The sequence below is a fragment of the Sabethes cyaneus genome, chromosome 2, assembly GCF_943734655.1.
Source record: "Sabethes cyaneus chromosome 2, idSabCyanKW18_F2, whole genome shotgun sequence".
Lineage (NCBI taxonomy): Eukaryota > Metazoa > Arthropoda > Insecta > Diptera > Culicidae > Sabethes > Sabethes cyaneus.
In genome coordinates, this window is record NC_071354.1 from 47,618,084 (window position 1) to 47,637,563 (window position 19,480).

Here is a 19,480-nt window from a genome sequence, read left to right on the forward strand (position 1 = left end):
CTCAAGCAGTCTAATAACGCAGCAAGAAAAAAAGATATTAACTTAACATAAAATTACCAGCTGACTAGGTTGAAAACTCCGGATTACAACTGGATTTAAAAACCAAGTTGGAATCGGACTAGAAATTAGACTTGGAACTGGACCAGAAATTAGAGTTGAAATTGGACTCGAAACCGAACTTGGCATAGGGCATGAAATTAGACTGGAATTTGAACCAATTTAGGTTCGCGGACTTCAAATTCAAATTGAACTTAAATTTGAAGTAATTTGGACTGGATGTTTTGCTTGCCATTAGACATTAAATGGGACTTAAAACAGAATTTGAAGCTTTTATTTGAAATCGGACTTTGAATTAGACTAGGAAGGGGATTTAAAATTTCACTTAAAATTGCATTTGATATTAAGATCAAATTGAACTTAAAATTGTACTTGGTGATGGACATGAAATCAGAGTTTACATTTGACCTAAAATTGGAATTAGATTCGACTTTAAATTGGGCTTAAAATCGGACGTGCAATTTTACTTGACATTGGACATTAAATTAGATTTCAATTTGGACCAATTTGATGTTAAAACTTTACTTCGAACCGGACATGGACACGAAATTAGACACGAAGTATTAACATAATATTCACATCTTCCATCTTATTTTCTCACACGCTTCAACTCTTTTCTGTTCTGCTGTTTCTCTTTTCTAGTCCTATTCTTTCTCTTTTTGCTCCGTTTTTTCTCTCCTTTTCTGCGCTGTTTGCTTGATTTTTGCTCTCTCTTTCTATCCGTTTTTCCTCTTTTTCTCTCAGTTTCCTTTTTTATGTTGCATGTTTTCTTTTCCATTCCTGTTTCTGGTTTTTCTTAGTTTACTGTTCCAGTTTTTCTTATTTGCAGTCTTCATTTTCTTCTTGATTTTTATTCGTTTTTAAGTTTTTCAAATTTCCGTTTGTAGTCTTCTCACTTCTCTTTTTTTTGCCTTATTTTTCACTTTTTATCTCCTTTCATTTTCGGTTATCGTCTTCGTCTGTACCGTTTCCCTCTTTTAATGCCCCGTTTATCCCTCTTCACAATGGACCAGAAATTAACAGTGGTTAAACGCATGTCTCAGTTCAATGTAGTCTTCGGCAACTTTTTGAATGAAAAAATGATGTATCTTTTGAAGGAGTCGTCCAATATTTAGGTGTTACCTTAACCAAAATATAAGTAATAACTTTTTGAGTAAATTTTTTTTCACCATTTTGGTTTCAAAATATTAAAGATAAATCAATTTCAAGTATTTTTTCTGAATATATCAAACTTCTACCTTTTACCCATTTTCAGCAATAGAGCTTTGTTTATCAACGACCCCTCAAATCACATTTCTTCTTGTAACATGTTTATTTCAACAGATACCTCAAAGTGATGTTCTAGAAAACGATTTGCACATAAAAGAGGAATATTTTTGCTGAAGACTATTTTGCTTTATCTGTATTAATTAATAAGATAGAACTGAGGTTAAAAACCGTCTGATGAAAAATCCGCATATCTTAACCATCTGCAAATAACTGCAATTAGTTTGCATACCAATTTGTAGGGAATTGTTGAAGTTATCTGCCCAAATGTTCGCTTCAGAGAATACCTGGGAATACCTGAGAATAACGCGATTTGTTCCGGCAAGTTTTGAGAAAGGATGTCATTCCAAAAAATCGAAAAATGCGAGCGTCACGAAAAATGATAGGTTTTGAGCGCTAATAGCTCAGCGGTTTTCCAATCGATTTTCAATATTCTTACACCAATCGATCGGAAAATCTTCTAAGAATTGACCTAAATGAAGAAACGTATGGATTCTTGATGTTGAACTATTGAAAAATTGAAAATAATGAACCTATGTTTTACCAGAATTCTTGCTTCGTGATTGGTTGTTGGAAATGACGTCATCAAAGTAGAAACGCGTTTTCACGCTTCGGCTTATAATTCAGTTAATTTTCAATAGATTTCCAAGATATTTACTATTTACACCAATTGATCGGAAAATCGATTTGGAAAATATTGAAAATACAGAAAACTATTGATTTTCAATGCGCGTCATTGAAAAATTGAATTATTTTCATATTTTTGCCTTCCCTCGTCAGTGCTTCCCTAGCACGGATGGCAGAAATATATACGATGTAAGCTATGGGTTAAGCTTCCTTATGATTGTATTTAATTCACGCCCTATAGAATCCTGGCTGCTGTAGTTCCTGAATTGGCAGGAAATATGCTGCTCGCGACAACGCAACGATCAGAATTATCGTCGCTTACAGCTGGCCCTCCGCAACAACGAAGAGTTGAACAAATTGCTGTCCCGTGTCACCACTGCTCAGAGAAGTGTCTTTCCGAACATCCAAGCTATTTTGTTGCTGCCCATGAAGATGGAAAAGAAGGCTTCAATTTCCAACATATCACGTCGACAAAATGTTCTTTTAAGGACAAAACATAATGTTCATGAAGATTTGGGGAATTTTCGCTCACTGATTTTAATTCTATTTAATTTAGGCTGATTCTAATTGTTCGCTCCTTATCAAATAATTTTAACCGATCATCTCTCGCGCTTCTGTTCGCTTGTTGCCGCTGGTTGAGTTGGCCGTCTCGGAAGGTAATAAGCAGCCAACAATTATACCAGCTCAATGTATTCGGTCAAGCGTCAAAATGCATAAAACCATGGGTTTAATAAAATGAAAGTTTTAGGAACATCTTTTGCAACTTCATATAAGAATTTGTTCGTTCTTCAAAGAACGGTTTTCGGTAATTGATGAAACCTAGGAAACTTGGAACATAGGTCTTTCCACTCGGTTTTCTTTAGCAACGCTAATTTATCCATCACCAATGCTACAATAGTAATACGTAGCGTAACTTTTCTTTGGCAGCAAAAGGCGAACGGCTCACTGGTAACTTTGCTCTTTTATTAAGACTGAAATTGAAATGCTCTATTTTATTTAACGTAGATGATAGAATGAAGGACCATGAAAAATAGGTGTGGCCGATTCTTGTCGCTTGCTCTGGTACATAATACGTGGTAAACCGGCGAACAGCCTTATTCAAACGCTAGCTGAGCTACTGCCAACATCGGTTCCCAGAGCAAACGAAAGTCAACTCGTGCACGTTTGCAGTTCCCGGTCGGCTACTGAGGCTGGAGCACTCATTTCGCTGCCGTGATGGAATATCTGGCTGCTGAAGTTCTGGAATTGGCAGGAAATATGCTGCTTGCGACAACAAAACGACCACAAGCATCGCACGTCACATGCAGCTGGCCACTTGGAGTGGTATTTCATAGTGATTCAAGACCATACACGAACAGTTTCGTTGATCGCATAGCTGCTGAGGCTTCCGGTTGGTCCGTTGCAATAAGCCATGCCTGGTTAGCGGTTATCGGTACTCCAATTTTCCGAACAGAGAATTACGTTAAGTGCGTTAGTGCAAATTTATTGCAAGCAGGAGTTATGATAATCAAACAAGCAGTCCTTTTAAGGGCCACACAACGATTGAAGAGTATATTATATTTTCTTGCCCAGTTAATACCATAATTACAGTCAACGAGGGAAAAGTTAAATTTTTCACCATTGCGGACGACCAACCAATGACGGTAATAAGTTTATAAGGTAATAAGGTAATGTCTGAAATTTTCAATTATTCGATTACCGATTAATCGGTGAGCGTTGTCTGCACTAATCGATTAATTCAACTATTTGTGCTGGCAGTATTCGATCTAAAATTATTCAAATGTTCCCCGTGTAATTCCATTAGTTGAATTAATTGAACGATTAACGGACATCACTATCTGCGACTTCAACAACGTCTGCAGGTTTTAAATGCTACGCAGTACTGAAAACTCGCGCGTACTGTTTACCGATTACCAGAGGAAAAGCACTATTCAACGTAGAAACAGATCATAAAAATCAATTGAATTTTCTCAACCTGCAGTTAGTCTTAACTAATGCTGCATTTACATTGATGTACATGAAGAATTGTATTATTACATGCGTGGATACATGCTACTATCACTACAAAGTTACGTTACGTAGTCCTGCGTCACCTATGCGGTCGTGTCTTGTCCACAACCCCTCTGATTTTTCATATAGAGTAAGGAGGGGTAAAAGTGCGGTGCGGGTAAAAGTGCGATTCAATGATTTACCAGTGCAGATGCCGAGTAAATTTTCTACATTGGCATGGATGGGTGACTACTTTGACAGCTTGAATCTAACGTAAACTTTGGTTGCTTACGACGCATAGTTGCTGAGTTATGTGCAAATGTTATTTTAGGGCGGTTTTGATGTAATTTTTCGTTATACGGCAAATACGATATTAACAGGAGGATATTACTTGTTGAAAATTTGTAGCAGCGTTTTACATCACTCACATATCTGTTTTGAAAATACGGCGAAAATAATTTACAAAATATATTTCGCTTTTCCGTAATTTAATCTAACCCCGTCAAGCGCCTAGCGGGGTAAAAGTTCGATTCACGGACGGGGCAAAAGTACGATTCATGGACGAGGCAAAAATGTATAGCTAATTATATACAGCTTTAAGCACTATATTACAGATACTAGAAATGAAAGATCTGCAGAAAACTGTGTGGTCTACAGATGTTGGCCGAAGAAAAACAATGTGTTTCCGCTGATGAAACAAAAACCAAAGGTTCGGAAAAGTTTCGATCTAACGGAGGCTGCAATACACCAGCGCAAAATAGAAAAGGTGCAAATTGAGAATATTCCTTACCAAAACATAACGCAGATTGAAGATAATATGGTTTTGTTAGCTACTGCTGGGCTAATTTCATGGATTCTAGCTTCGAACTTTTGCCCCGCGGTATTCGACCTTTGCCCCGCTGGTGGGGTAAAAGTGCGAATCTGCACTTGATCAGAAGAAAGAAGAATTTATTTTGCAAAACACTATTACGCAGATGATTTATAGTTGAATGTGAAGACATTGAGTTACTGCATCATTATAAAATATATTATGTTGTTGTCCTTCTTTATATCTCACGAAAATTGTTGACAACTTCAAACATCGCACTTATGCCCCGCCCTACTCTATTTTACAACTTATCACATATGCGTCCTAGCGTCAAATAGTCTACACAGAACATGTGTATTTTAGCATACTGATTTGAGTGGTCGTTTATAAACAAAGGTCTAGTGCTGAAAATGGGTAAACGGTAGAAGTTTGATATTTTCATAAAAAATACTTGAAATTGGTTTATCTTTAATATTTTTAAAACCAAAAAGGTGAAAAACAATTACTCAAAAAGTTATTACATACCAAAAGTACAGACCAATTTGACCAAGTATAAGTCGCTACAAAATGATAAAATGATCTGCACACTGTTTCCTTCTTCTCTGTTCCGTACGTTCCGTTTTTTTGCCCTTTTCAGTGCACTGCTCTAATTTTCCTCTTGTTTTTTCTTTCCAGTACCGTTTTTTGTATTCTTTCTTCCGTATTTTCTCGTTTTCAGGCCTGGTTTTCGTCTTTTCCTGTTTCATTTTTTGTCTGTCCCGTCTTGATTTGTCTTTATTCTTTTTTTTACGGTCGCGATCTCCCTTTAACTACTTTTCCAAGCCTTTTTTTGTTTTCGTTTGTTCCGTTCTTACTATTGTTATGACCTGCTTTTCCTCCTTTTCTGTCCATTCTGTTTTTCTTATCCGTTTGATATCTTTTAACTTCTGGTTTAATTTTTTTCTTTTTCTATCCTGTTCTCCGTTCGCCGTTGGTTTGCAGAGGATTGGAACAGGACATTTTTACTTCGAAGGCAAATTTTTTAACAAAGGATTCCATCGACAAAGTTGGAATGGAAGTGCAAATTAAGCTGTGTTACTCGTAAGTTACTCGTTGCCGTTAAGCAGAACAGTGTGAATGATGATAATTATTTCGATTGAATTAAATACACGCCAGTTTACTTTATAACTATTTTTGTTGTTGGAGTATTTTATTTCTTTTCAGAGAGTGAACTAAGGCGCTATAACCTTGGCCTATTGCTGTCTGGCTTTTGGTCTAAAAACTTTAAGCTCATCCCCGAGGGCCCGGAGTAACACTTAACCTTTATTAGCAAAGATACTCCCAACGACTGCATACTGCATAGTGTAATCTGTAAATTAATCAATATCTTCTAGGGAAGCGTTTGGTACGGGATGTCCACGCCTTCTTCCTTCCCCTTGATTTCAATGAGATGAATGGAATTAAGTATCGTTTCTAATTCCACTTGATTCTTTCGAATTTTATTTGCGGTACATGCTGCGCAGTTGAGTTGGCCGTTGATAAGAAAAATGATCGATTCAGGTAATCGTCATTGTCCAGGATGCCTTCAAGTATTGGCTGCGTGAGATAAGATAAGACAGACTTCGCAGCCAGCTGTTACAGTAGAGGACAATTTCAGGGCCAGTTGCTACGATGCTATCAACTCTAACAGCCTCTCCCAGTCGAGATTCGAACATACAACTTGTTAGGCTTATTAGGCCAGCACCAAACCTCGAGGCCAACTGGGAGGCGAATATAAATAATATATACTTGAAAATTGCTTCAATATCGCTTCAATTTGGGGATTTGGATTGTGCACTGAAGTCACTTTTTACATGGTTTGTTTTTTACGCAACTATTTTCTGCAAATTTCAAAATTTACGCGGTGACAGTGAGTGAAAACGTGTGATTTCTTCGTACATTTTCTCCCCGATTTCTGATCTTCTCAAACACAGACGACATATGCATACACGGACTGGGTACTGTCATTCAATATTCGGGCCCTAGATGTCACTGATTTTTCAGGACTATCCGGACTTAATTTTTTAAAACGGTATTTTTTACAATCGACAATCGAGAAAGTAATGAAACAAAGATGTTTATAGTATCCAAAGCAGAGCGGGACAAAACGTGAAGGGGAAAGAGCGGAAAATATAATTTAATGTATAAATGTGTAATGTTTCACAAAAATTAAGAGAAAGAAAGCACAATCCCGAATTCTCATGATATGCATCATGAGCTCTGACAAAAAAAACTTGGCAACTCTGGTCGTAAAGAATTCTCGCGTAACTTTTCAAAAGGACCTAAGTAACAAATGTAAAAAAATCGAGTTTATGCATGATTATAATAAATTACATGTCTATTAGTATTATACGAAAACATCCATACCAATTGCTATTCATTGAATCGAGATAATCAAAGTAAGCAAAATATCCTATGTCCAATTTGGATTCATTCTTGCTCCACTGTTACATTGGACATTTGCTTTGGTAACCAAGACAACGTCCAAAGTAACAAAACAAATCAGTCAATTCAAATCTGTACTTTGGTCGTTATTTGTGTTGGAGTGAATTCATTGCAAAAATTTGTTTTGAACGCACTGAAATCAGTTATTTATTTAAAATGATGCCTGTAGATTCTTTAGTTGGTGTTTATTCTGTAGATAATAAGAAAAAACCAGCCTCATTAAACCAGTTGAACGGTAACTGTATGAAATATAATATTGATGTATTATGACTCATAAACCAATTTGAATATACTTTTCAGCATACAACAGAAGCTCAAATAATCATAATCTTCTGAGTCAGGGACCTTGGGCAAACCTGACCCATCCAGGTGTTGACCGTTTCTCTTTACAAGACGTATCAAACCACTCAATTCAAACCTCAATCTCAAATCACTCAATTCAAACCTCAATCTCAAGTTACTCGAATCAAGCCTCATTCTATAAGCGGACACGGTTAGATTCTACTTATGGTAAGTAATGCCTAGCATTCCATCTACGAGAACACCATAAAGCTGGATCAATTGCACAAATATCGCAGTTCAGATCCTATCCCACATCCAATCATGTGGGACTTGCTCAAAATTATATGGAGGCTTATTATTATTTTCTGTATCCACATTCGGCAGATTCCTACACTAGTGATCGGTGGAACGAAGATCCGTCTTTTAGGCATATTCGTTCATCGACTCCTCTCATCTCGTTTGCACAGAACCTCTCATTAAATGAAAATTATAACCATGAGACGCCTCTGAATTTGATAGTCAATAAAACGCCCAAAGTCGATTCAGGTGTTCAAAGTGCACCTTCGAAAGTGCTTGATTTACGCAAAAAGAACGATTCAACCCCGATTTTTCATCAAGAGACTTTAGAAACAAATCACAAACTATCTGAAATGTATCAAACTACTCAGAGGGAAAATTGTGGGCCGTTAAACACCACAAACTCTGGTTCGTGGATTGATTTTACAGACGACGAGATAGATCCTGACTGGGTCCCCGATGGTGACGCTACGTTACTAAATAATCTATCAATTTACGAGTATTTTGAAAAATATAAAAATAATATATCTGATAATGACTCTGATGCTGATGCAGAAACCGAAGAAACCAATGAAACCGAACCGAAAAGTGGAGAACCACAGCCAAAAAAAAGGAAATTAAATTTGCGGATGCAAAATAAAATTCTGAAAATTAAAGGTCTCCCGTACACGAAAGTTGATGGAAACACAGTCCCAGCCAGACAAGTACAACCACCTTGTAGTTGTAAAATGCGGTGTTACGACAAATTTTCGGAACCGGTTCGAAAGCGCTTACTAGCTAGTCTTCTTGATCTGACGCAGTCTGGGCAAAATCAATTTTTATCAAGTCACATAGCTGTTATCAAAACGGTTCGTCCAAAGGTAAGCAAGTATAAGCTCCTGTGAAACCTTCATTGTAACACCAGGCTTCATATTTGGTTTTTGGTCAGTAGATGCTCATTTGACTAAAGCACCTCAGCAAACAGAATTCGAAAGAGCAGTGTAAAGGGCAACTGTAGTGTGAATTATTACAATAGATAAGACTATACTTTCTTCAACAACATTATAAATAATAATCATCTCTACAATTGCCATTTACACTACTTTTTTGAATTCGGTTTCAATGAGCTTATCAAATAAACATCTATTGAGCAAAAACCCGAAAATGAAGCCTGTGTAATACGAATCCTAAACGCTACTGTCTTACTTTACGTTCTCTGCAGGTTTTGATCTCACGACGTGCTCTTACTCGAATCTATAGGCTACCAGGTGTACAAGGCGCGGTAAAGGTCTGCAAACGCATGTTTATGTCTACTTTTGACCTCAGAGAACGAAAAGTTCGTGTTCTTGCCGATAAGCTGGTTTTGGGTGCTGGGATTGCTGGGGATGACATGCGAAAAGATAATGAATCGAGGAAGCAAATTGATCCTGAGCACGCTGAGTATATACTAAACCATATCAAGTCGTTTCCAGCCGAAGAAAGCCACTATAGCCGTGAGAAGTCATCTTGTCTTTACTTATCATCTGATTTAACGATCCATCGTATGTACGAGCTTTATCAGGATCAGTGTGGTGTGGGAAACATTACTCCAGTTCACTACAATACCTATAGGCTTGCTTTTAATTCGCTGAATATTAAATTTCGAAAGCCAAAAGTTGATACTTGCAATACTTGCGACATGATTAGGGTTGAGTTACAAGTAGAGAAGAACACTACGAGACGAGACGAGATACTAACTCGTAGAGAAGCGCATCAGTTAGAAGCTGAACGCATGTATCACGAGAAGAAACAAGATAGGCTTCGGGCGAATAATGATGAAACCGTACGCACCATATCATTTGATTTACAAAAGCAATTAGCTACACCCTATTTGACTTGTGGGCGCTCTTTTTACAGCCGCCAACTATATACATATAACCTGACTATCTTTGAAACGCAAGCAGGTAAAAATGTACCAATATGTTACATATGGGATGAGACCCGAGCTAAGAGAGGATCAAGAGAAATCGGATCATGTCTATGGGCATATTTACGAGGACTACCAGCTTGCGTAAAAGAAATTATTATGTACAGCGATCGTTGTGCTGGGCAGAATAATAACCGGATTGTTTTATTTTTGATGGCATATGTCGTTGAACTGATGGCCGCCGAAGGACGAAAATTCACAATTTGTCATAAATTTATGACAAGTGGTCATAGCCATATGGAATGCGATACAATACATTCAGCAATCGAACGAGCGAAAAGAAGGACGCAAGTCAATATAGAAACACCTCGTGATTGGAGCTTATTAATTGCTTCTATTAAACGAACCACTCCGATTATCGTAGAAGAAATGGAGCAAAACCGATTCTTAAATTGGATGATATTGAACGAAAGATATACATTGCCAAAATGTAGTACCGATAACGAAGCGTTTAAGTTTAAGGCAGCAAGGATATTTTCGTGCTCTACCGATAAACCGGGAACTGTAATGTTCAAGAATAATGTAGGCGATGCAAGCCCCAAAAACATAGAACTACTATCTTCTAAATCCGTACCGTTGCAAAATTTAAAAGCAGAGCCAATTTTTACAGCTCCTATCAGATTACCCTCTGCTAAGTTAGAAGATCTTCGCAAACTGTTACCGTATGTAAAACAAAAGTGGTACTACGAAGCTTTCTTAAAGACTTTGACACCTCCTGGCCGCGGAAGAAAACCAAAGGTTGTGAACAGTGGAGGATTTGATTCAGACATGGACATACTTAGCGATGAAGATTGAGTAATGCAATGAAATATTTTAATATGTTTAAATAAATTGATGATTGAATATGTTATATGTTTTTATGTCGTATGCAGAGATGAAAAGTGCATGATGTTGATTTTATCTATGAGTTATAGACTGTACAAGTCATGATCTGTATAGCTATATTCATCTGTCAGCAGTCGATTGCAGAGTAACATCTTACACAGATCCGAGAAAAAGGGTACCCATGTTGCTTACATTGAGAATAGCAAACAACCGATAGTCGGCCGGTATCTATTAAATTTGTTTATTTATTTATTTATTTATTTATTTCAATTTTTCATCTGACCTTTAAAGGTCTCAATGAAATTTGTGGGCGGGGAAAAGCCCACTAGAGGTTGACCCTCAAGTGCGCGTAAAAACCCCACCATCTTTTGACAGAGTTTACGAATATGGTGATATGCAGTCAACAAACGAATAAAATCTGTGAAACTGTTAATCTGTTAGGTAATTATCGTTAGAATATAATGACCATGTATTTATTGCTTACATGTAACGACTTGAACGAATGTCTTTTGTTCTTGGACGTTAGAAACAGTTTTTCCCCGTTTCTACTTATATAAATAGATACTATATGATATATATGGTGATATTGATGTTGTGTTATAGTAATATCGCATTACCGGGACGATGGAATGAGAAAATTCAAAATGACCAATCCAATAACAGCCTTATCAAAACGACCTATGTAATTTGTCCAATGTACAGTCTGGCTAAAAAAATGTCCTATGTAACATTTTGGGCTTGTTTAATGAAAATTCCACATGCAATTGCAAAATCTCTATTAAAATACACAATACATTTATGCACCATGACTGTGCAGTGAACAAAATAGGAAAAAATTGATCCAGTTTTATACACTTTTAAATAATATTTCATCGACCTTCACGCGCGATTTACTCGAAAAATGTGTTTTGTTAGATAGGTCCTTTTGAAAAGTTACGCGAGAATTGTTGACCTGTTGGGCCAAGGAGATTTTGTCATTTCATCCAATTCTGTTTTAATATTCTCTCAGTTGGTTTGAATATATTTGAATTCACTGTTCTGCTTTTACTGTTTTGTCCATTTCTTGACCATTTAAACGGTACTTTTAATGAGATCTTTTACAGTTTGTTTTCGATTTAGCTTAAACTTAGATTTGTCTTATTATTATTTTCCTACAATGTTTATGTTTTATGTATTTAGATTTCCTTTCGTTTGTTTGATTTTGTATTTATTTGTTCCAAACAGTTGCAGCTTTGAACCAATTTTATCTCAACATAACCATGAACTTTGGGTTATTCAACTTTCAGCGTATTCAACGTATTTTTCTTGGTTATTTAATCTTAACCGTGACGCTCAGTAGCATAAAAATTTTCAAGTATCATAATAAATCGGAAATAAACATGGTGATAATTTTTGAGACGACAAAGCTCCGAGACAAACGTGCCGTTGCAGGAAGAAGTAAAAGCAGTTGTCCACGGGCGCCAGTATTCAACATAACAAGCAAGGCTAGTGATTGAAAAAAAAATATATAAAATCAATCTGCGGTTCCTGCTAAGGTAGGTAACAGATTTAAAATATATGTTTATAACATAAAGATCGCAATTTACTGCTGTTCCAGCAGTCTAGTAAGGTTCCTTATTACTGTTATAGATAGCCCTTTCTGTGCCAAACGCAATAATAAACACTGTAATAATGTGTTGTCTCTTTGACATTAAGTGGAATAACATATAGCGATTATTTGCCGTAAAAAATTTATGAAAACATTCAAAGGATTGCATCAAATCGCATCAAAAGCATCTATTCAGAGCATAATACCAACAATTCAGTAACGTACGGCATTGCGAAGCAATGTACACACCACATGTTTCTGGAAAATAAGCAGGAATCAGTACAAATTATACACAAATTACGCGCCAAACATAATGTCATATACCATTTCTGGTTTTATTGCCGTCGACGATGGTTTTCAAATAGAGGGTAATAATTAAGGTTGTTTCCAAGTGAGCTGTAAAACGTGGATTTATTACTTATTTACAGGTAAGTAATTGTGTAAGAAACAGGGTGGGAACCTTATTTTACGGCTGGTCGGTCGGTGGGGTAGCGTAGTAGATGGCACAATCCTTTTCAACCTTTCTGCTCAAAGAGGGGAGTACAAAACATTGAGGAAACCATATCTATTTCTTTGCATAGAAGTTCGGGAAGTGCTTCTGTTGAAAAGACAATTCTTTTCTGTCATATTTTAAGACCTCTACGGTGATTGTTGAGCTTGGTGACTTCTTGCATTGGAATGTTGTGGAATGCGGGGATTAGCGAACGATATTATTCTTGGCCATTCGAGCGAACGGCAGCAATTTGTGGCATTTAATAATGCCGCCAAAAACTCTCAAAGATCTATAAACATTAGAGTTCCACAAGGTAGCAAACATTGTGTCACTTATATTTTTATGTACATAAATGATATAGGAAACATACCACTTAATGGAATTATTTGCTGATAATACTGCATTATTTCGTCCAAATCATGATGTTTTATCTATTGTGTCATCCGTAAACAGTGATTTACAGTTACTTATGAGATACTTTAATACAAATTTGCTTTCAAAGACCAAGTACAAGGTTTTCCACTCATCTAGGAAAAATATGCTTTCAAATAACAACTTGTAGGTGGAGCAGGAAGATATCAAAATTGTACCGAATTTTAAACACATGGGCTTGTTGTTGGACTCTAACGCTCTCCTGGGGTGATCATACAGGGAATTGCTCAGCGATAATGATAAGGCACCATAACAATTGTCCGACACTTGTGTGGAACGCGGTATCTGCAAACTCGATGCTAATGCTAATAAATCAGCAGGTCCTGATACTATATCGAACAAAATTCTGAAACAATTTCTGCAGGAATTTGTAACTTCTGTAAAAAGCTTGTTTAACGCGTCACTGGCTTCCGATCACTTTCCAGGAATCTGGAAGAGTTCGCACGTCATTCCGATACATACAAAAGGGGCTAAAGGTGATGTAAAAACTACCGTGGCGTTGCTATTCAATCGGCTATTCCGAAGCTTTTCGAATCGCTGCTTATAGTCTTCTTAATGATAATATAGTTAAGCGTGTTTCTCCTGTACAGCACGGATTCTAGAAGAACAAATCAGTGGTCACGGATTGCATTGCAAGTGGTCTACGAATGGATTGCATATACACCGATATGAGCAAGGCATTTGATGCTGTTAGTATTGGTAGTATCTTAGAGACAGTAGAAGACTTTGGCATCCGAGGCTCGCGATGTAACTGGTTGAGATCGTATCTTAAAAATAGAACCCAATTTGTAAAACTCTGTGGCAACAAATCCGGTCCGTTTACCGTGCAATCAGGTGTACCACAATGTAGCCACTCAGGACCTTTATTGTTTGTGATTTTAATGAACAAATTGCCTGAAGCTATCTCACACGCAACCATTTTAACTTATGCCGACGACATGAAAATCTTTTTTCCCATTAAGAACATGGATGACTGCCTAAAGTTACAGCTTGATTTAGAGCATTTTGGAAGATTCTGTGAAAATTGCGGTTTAAAAGTTCGTACGAAAAAGTGTTCAGTGATGACAATTTTGCTAGGGAAGTTAGCCCCGTGATCTTCGACTACGTTCACCGAGATAGTATTATACCGCGTGTAAAATATGTACGGAACCTAGGGGTAACATTCGATAGGTCGCTTTCTTTTGTTAGACACATCGACAACGTGATTAACGAAAACCTGAAAATTTTTGCGCTTGTAAGGAGGTTTGGCAGTGACCTCGATGATCCGTATGCAAGACTGGCGATCTACAAAGGACTCGTCAGAAGCAAACTGGATTTCGCTAGCGTTATTTGGCGTCCGCAGTCCATTAATCCATTCTGTTAACGTGAACATTGTGAATTTGGTAAGTAAAACGGTAATTTTTCCTTCATTATTCAATACGGTCTAGCAAAAATGGCCGAAATGGACCGATGCGATCTCAATCTCTAGGGTAATTTGCGCACCTAAAGTAGGTATTGTCAGTTTTTCTTATCTCGCGGGGAAATTTATTACGTTATTTATGTCAAAATTTGCCCTGTAAGCAAAATGACCTTTCAGTAAAACATTTTATTTGATTTCATGGTTCGAAATACTCCATATATTATTCAATTTGAGTTTTTTTCGAACAGCATATAGACCCAATTGTTGCCCACTTGATTAACGTCATTTGCCTAATATTGCACATGTTCAACCCAATTGTTGCACGGCAAGGAAAAAACGAAATCAGGAAAACTATCAAGTACAGAAAATTGGCATATAAAGGATAACTCTTTAGAAACATATTTACTAATAATAAGTACCGTACCGCAACCATTTTGTCACAGTTTTCAGTTCAATCATCACCCAAAAATGGTTTACTTGAATAGGTGCAATTTATTGCATTAATTAATATAACTTTAGTTTCCAGTGTCTTTCCTTTTTAAAATTTAGACGCTGTAACTATTTCTATTCTTGAAATTTCTTCTGTAGTATGCGTTTGTGGTTGAGATTTTGCTTTTTTAAAAGAAAAGCTTTTGTTTTGTTTTTTTCATTCGAGCATACAAGGGAAACCTCGCCCACCACACAACCTTCTCCTTTTCCTTTAAGAGAGGCTGAGGCATTATTTTGCGCTATAATTTTGTTTTTCAAGAATTTCTTATCAAAAACTTCCGCTCACTTTTTTCCGCTAATCGATTGTGGATTACGGATGCGAAAATTATCTCTTATTCACGAAAATTTTTACACGTCGGTAATATCATTAGGCTTTTATGGATTTAGTCTTCAGGGAAATCGATAATTATTAATATTCTTTTAATCAGACATCTAAATAGTGGTAAAATTTTAATAAGAATCGGATTAAGTAAGAATGGTACAGCAAGGCCTCGCTTAGCATCATTTGCAGATGATGTGCAGAAAATGGACAAAATCCTAATATTGTTCCAATTATTTACCAATATGCATTAGAACACAAAAATAGGAAATTATAGTTATTTATTTAATCAAACATTATGAATGCAACTATTTTGAGACGAATAGAGAGTAATATGAAATGTGAATGAAAAAAAATGAAATCATGTGTACACATATTTAAAGGTAATGACATATATTTGTATTTTGATCGTTTGGAATGCTGCGATAATGTTAATATCTTGAGATATTATTCAAAAACCGTGAAGTGGGCAACAATTGGGTGGTGCGCAACAATTGGCAAACTACCCTATACAAAATTTGATTTGTTTGATTTTGAGCAATTTTTACGTTATTGACATTTGAAAAATGCATATTTTTCTAGAAAAAATGCCTATAGCTACAGAACCGAAGGAGATAGCGACTTGATGCCTTCAAACAAAATGTGCGTATTCATTGGATGTGAAAGGCAAGATTTGTGGAAATAAACATGAAAGGAGATATTAAGAAAAAACAGATTTTTTAGGTCCATCCCGTCCAAAAAACTTTAAATTACTCCATCCTATCAACCATACGGTATACTATATTCAGCAATGTTGTGTATTTTTATTATTTGTACAACTTTGTAAAACAGGAAAAAGTCATACAACAACTGCAAAAACAGCTAAAATAGAAAAACTGATTTTAACGATTTTTCATTTATGAGAAATAGGATTTTTCTATCTTTGCTGAAGAGATAGAAGGTTACTGTCATCAGCAAAATTTCTTATAATATAATGCTATAAAACTTTGCAGAACACATCAATGTGTTATATTGAAACTAAAGAAAAATAAATTTTTTGTTCCAGTTTTAGGGGGATTAATCAAAATTTGAATTCCGCTGGACGATAGAACTTTTAGTTTTAAGAAACTCTTCCAAAGGTTCCATAAACCTAAAACCAAGTTTTCCCGCTCAAAGATAATGCAGAACCTAAAAAAGGTTCTGGACCAGTGTGCTGTGCCCATTGAATTTGTGCCAATTTGTGGTTAAGCCTTTTAACCAAACGGAGGCGGAGGAGAAAAGGTATCAATCACTGAGTATTTACGTCTTCCAAACCTGCTGTTTACTGCCCAGTAGTATCAGGGGAACTACCTTTAAGTTGATGCTCATTGTTCGAATCATTGCTTATAAAGACCATAGGATGCATCGAGTTGTGTAGAGTTTTGTTTTTGAGACTTTGGCATAAACGAACATTTGTAAACAATTCAACCAAATCTAGAACCAAACAACTGTTGTCCTGTGTCCTTACACAAATCAACGATGGTTTTTATTACCAAACCTTCCCCTTCGTTAAAGACATTTTGTCAATTAAATTCTATTTAATCAGCAGCACATCGTTGCCACAACACAATACATTCACTTTCCACGAAATAGGCATACATATAGAATTATATTACAACCGAACAATACAACTGTAGCACACTTCCCCAACACAGATATCAATTGGGCCCAGGATTAATCGTCGTACGTAAAAAAAACTTCGACCTGTTGGCAGAGGAGGTTTTGGCGTACCTCACTTTTTCTGGCGCACTTCTCTAACAGAGACATCAAACTTCGACCAGTTGGGATGAATGCTTCCCTAACAGAGACATCAAATTAGTATAGATTTATTTATCATAAACAAACTCCGATCTGTAGTCATCAACGGTCTACAGAACAATATGGACGAACTCTTACTACTTGTGAATATGAATGAATATATGGTACTACCACCGCCTTAGCAGAACATCCGTTCATAGCAATGAGCCTATCATGTCAAAAAGAGTTGTACATATTCAACGATTGGTCATGCTTCCCAACTCTTGTATGAAGGGCCAAAAGGGAATTGGTCGATAAGCAACATCACTTACACGTACCAGGGATTTAGAGAATCTCCTTCCAAGGGCTAAGTCACCTGAGTCAATCCCTGAATAAACCGTCTTAATGCAGAATGACCCCAGCAGGTGGGGACAAGAACCCGCTCATGATCCACGATGTGTTGTTAATCGGGCCAAGATTAACCCTAGAAAGTTGACTGTTTCACTCTCCCTAGGTCCACCGCTTCAAACAAGTGCTCTGATGGTCCCTCCCTCTTCCCGATTCTAGTTTATTTATGAAATATGGTATATATGGGTAAAAATAGAACAATCTCACCAGCAGTCCTGTGAATGGAATAGAGTTGCGTCCTTTTAGTTTCCATAAAAGCTTCTAATAATTAATTTAATTTTTTCTTCTGGTATCCAATATCCACGTGGACGAACTCTTACTACTTGTGTATCAAAACGCTCCAATTGCGATTGCGTTACAGGAGACTCATTTGAAGGACAACACTTTCATGGGACGTTTCCTGAAAGAGCATTACACCTGGTTCAACCGTGCTGATCCTGCAAACAGCTCAGTCCGTGGCGCTTCCCTGACTTTTCGTACAGAATTTGCCACGGTACAATTAACTCTCGATCCATTTAGACCGGCCGTGGCTGCCACAATTCGATCACCATGTTTAGCAACTCTAGTATTTCTTTACCTGCTCCCTGATTGCCGCATCGAAGAACTGACACAACACCCTCTACACTATATTCAACACAAGTGCTCATCCCATTATTCTAACGGGAGATTTTAACGCCCACCACGAAGCTTGGGGATCCCACAAGTCGGACTATAAGTCGGAAAGCGATCCTGTTGTTTGCCGTTGATAACAATCTGGTAATGTTGAGCTCCGGAGAAGGAACCAGATTAAATCCAATTACTGGAAGCACATCCGCCATCGACCTAACTATTGTGTCTATGGAACTGGCACATAGACTGGAATAGTCAGTAAATGTAAACTGTAGGAGTAGTGACCACTTCCATATCGAAATTTCGCTAGTTGGAGAGGTATAGGCATACCAATCAAAAAGAAGACGGTGGCTTTTTGAGCTCGCGGACTGGGGAAGCTTCGAAGATTGTGTGAACCGAAAGACGGATCATATCTTTGACATGGGCAGTTTTTCGAAAGTGGTGAGATCCAGTGCAGATAAGTTAATTCCGCGGACAAGTGCTAGAGTGGGAAGAAAATCGGTCAGCTGGTGGAATCCAGAAGTGAAGAAGGCGGTTAAACTGCGAAGGAAGATGCTAAGGAAAATAAAAAAAACTACCGAACAATCATCCAGAAAAAATCGAAGCATTGAAGGCTTTTCAGCTGGCTCGGAATAACTGCAGGAAAACCATCCAGGAGGCAAAACGCATTCCTGGGAGGAATTCGTCCAATAGTTTAACCCTAGTATACCAATCAACCTTACCTGGCGAAATGTCCGCTAGCTAAGCGGAAATTCTTCCGGCTCTTCACCAAGTCTCCTTGTGGATGGTGTTGTGCTGGAGGATCCAAAGGAAGTTGCCGACAACATTGCAATGCATCTTCAACAAGTGTACCAACCGTCGGATTTAAATGAACCATCCTCCTCTGGTTCCTGCCGACGTCGACGACCAATACAATTCCGACATTTCTATGAATGAGTTGCTGGGTAATGATCTGGGTAACGGAAACTCCGTTGGACCAGATCTACTAGAGTACCCCATGCTGAATCACTTGCCGTTTAGGACGAAAACTGTTTTCCTGACGTTGATCAACCGCATATGGGAGACGGGTTGCATCCCTCGGGAATGGAAGGAAGGAATCGTGATTTCACTGCCGAAACCAGGAATGGACCCCAAGGTGGTTGGTAACCAACGGCCTATCACCTTGCTAAGCTGTGCCGGAAAGACTATGGTAAGGATTATTAACAGAAGGTTCGAAACTATCGAAACATGCCAACTCTTGGATCCCCGTCAGCATGGATTTCGGCGTGGTAGAGGTCTGGATGACCTCGAAGGCAGTATCGACGATGCCATGATTAAGAAGAAACATAGTGAACTGGTTGCTCTGGACATCAGCAAAGCGTACGACAGGATATCAAACAAGGCGATTATTCGACAACTTCCAGGTGGCAGTCGGAGGCGCATTATCTGA

At 37.5% G+C, this 19,480-nt stretch overlaps 1 protein-coding gene across 2 annotated transcripts in view; it reads right to left on the bottom strand.

The window, feature by feature from the left end:
* Positions 1–19,480, bottom strand: part of LOC128737755 (SH3 and multiple ankyrin repeat domains protein 1) — a 368,045-nt gene that overhangs the window by 331,295 nt on the left and 17,270 nt on the right. The window lies entirely within an intron of this gene.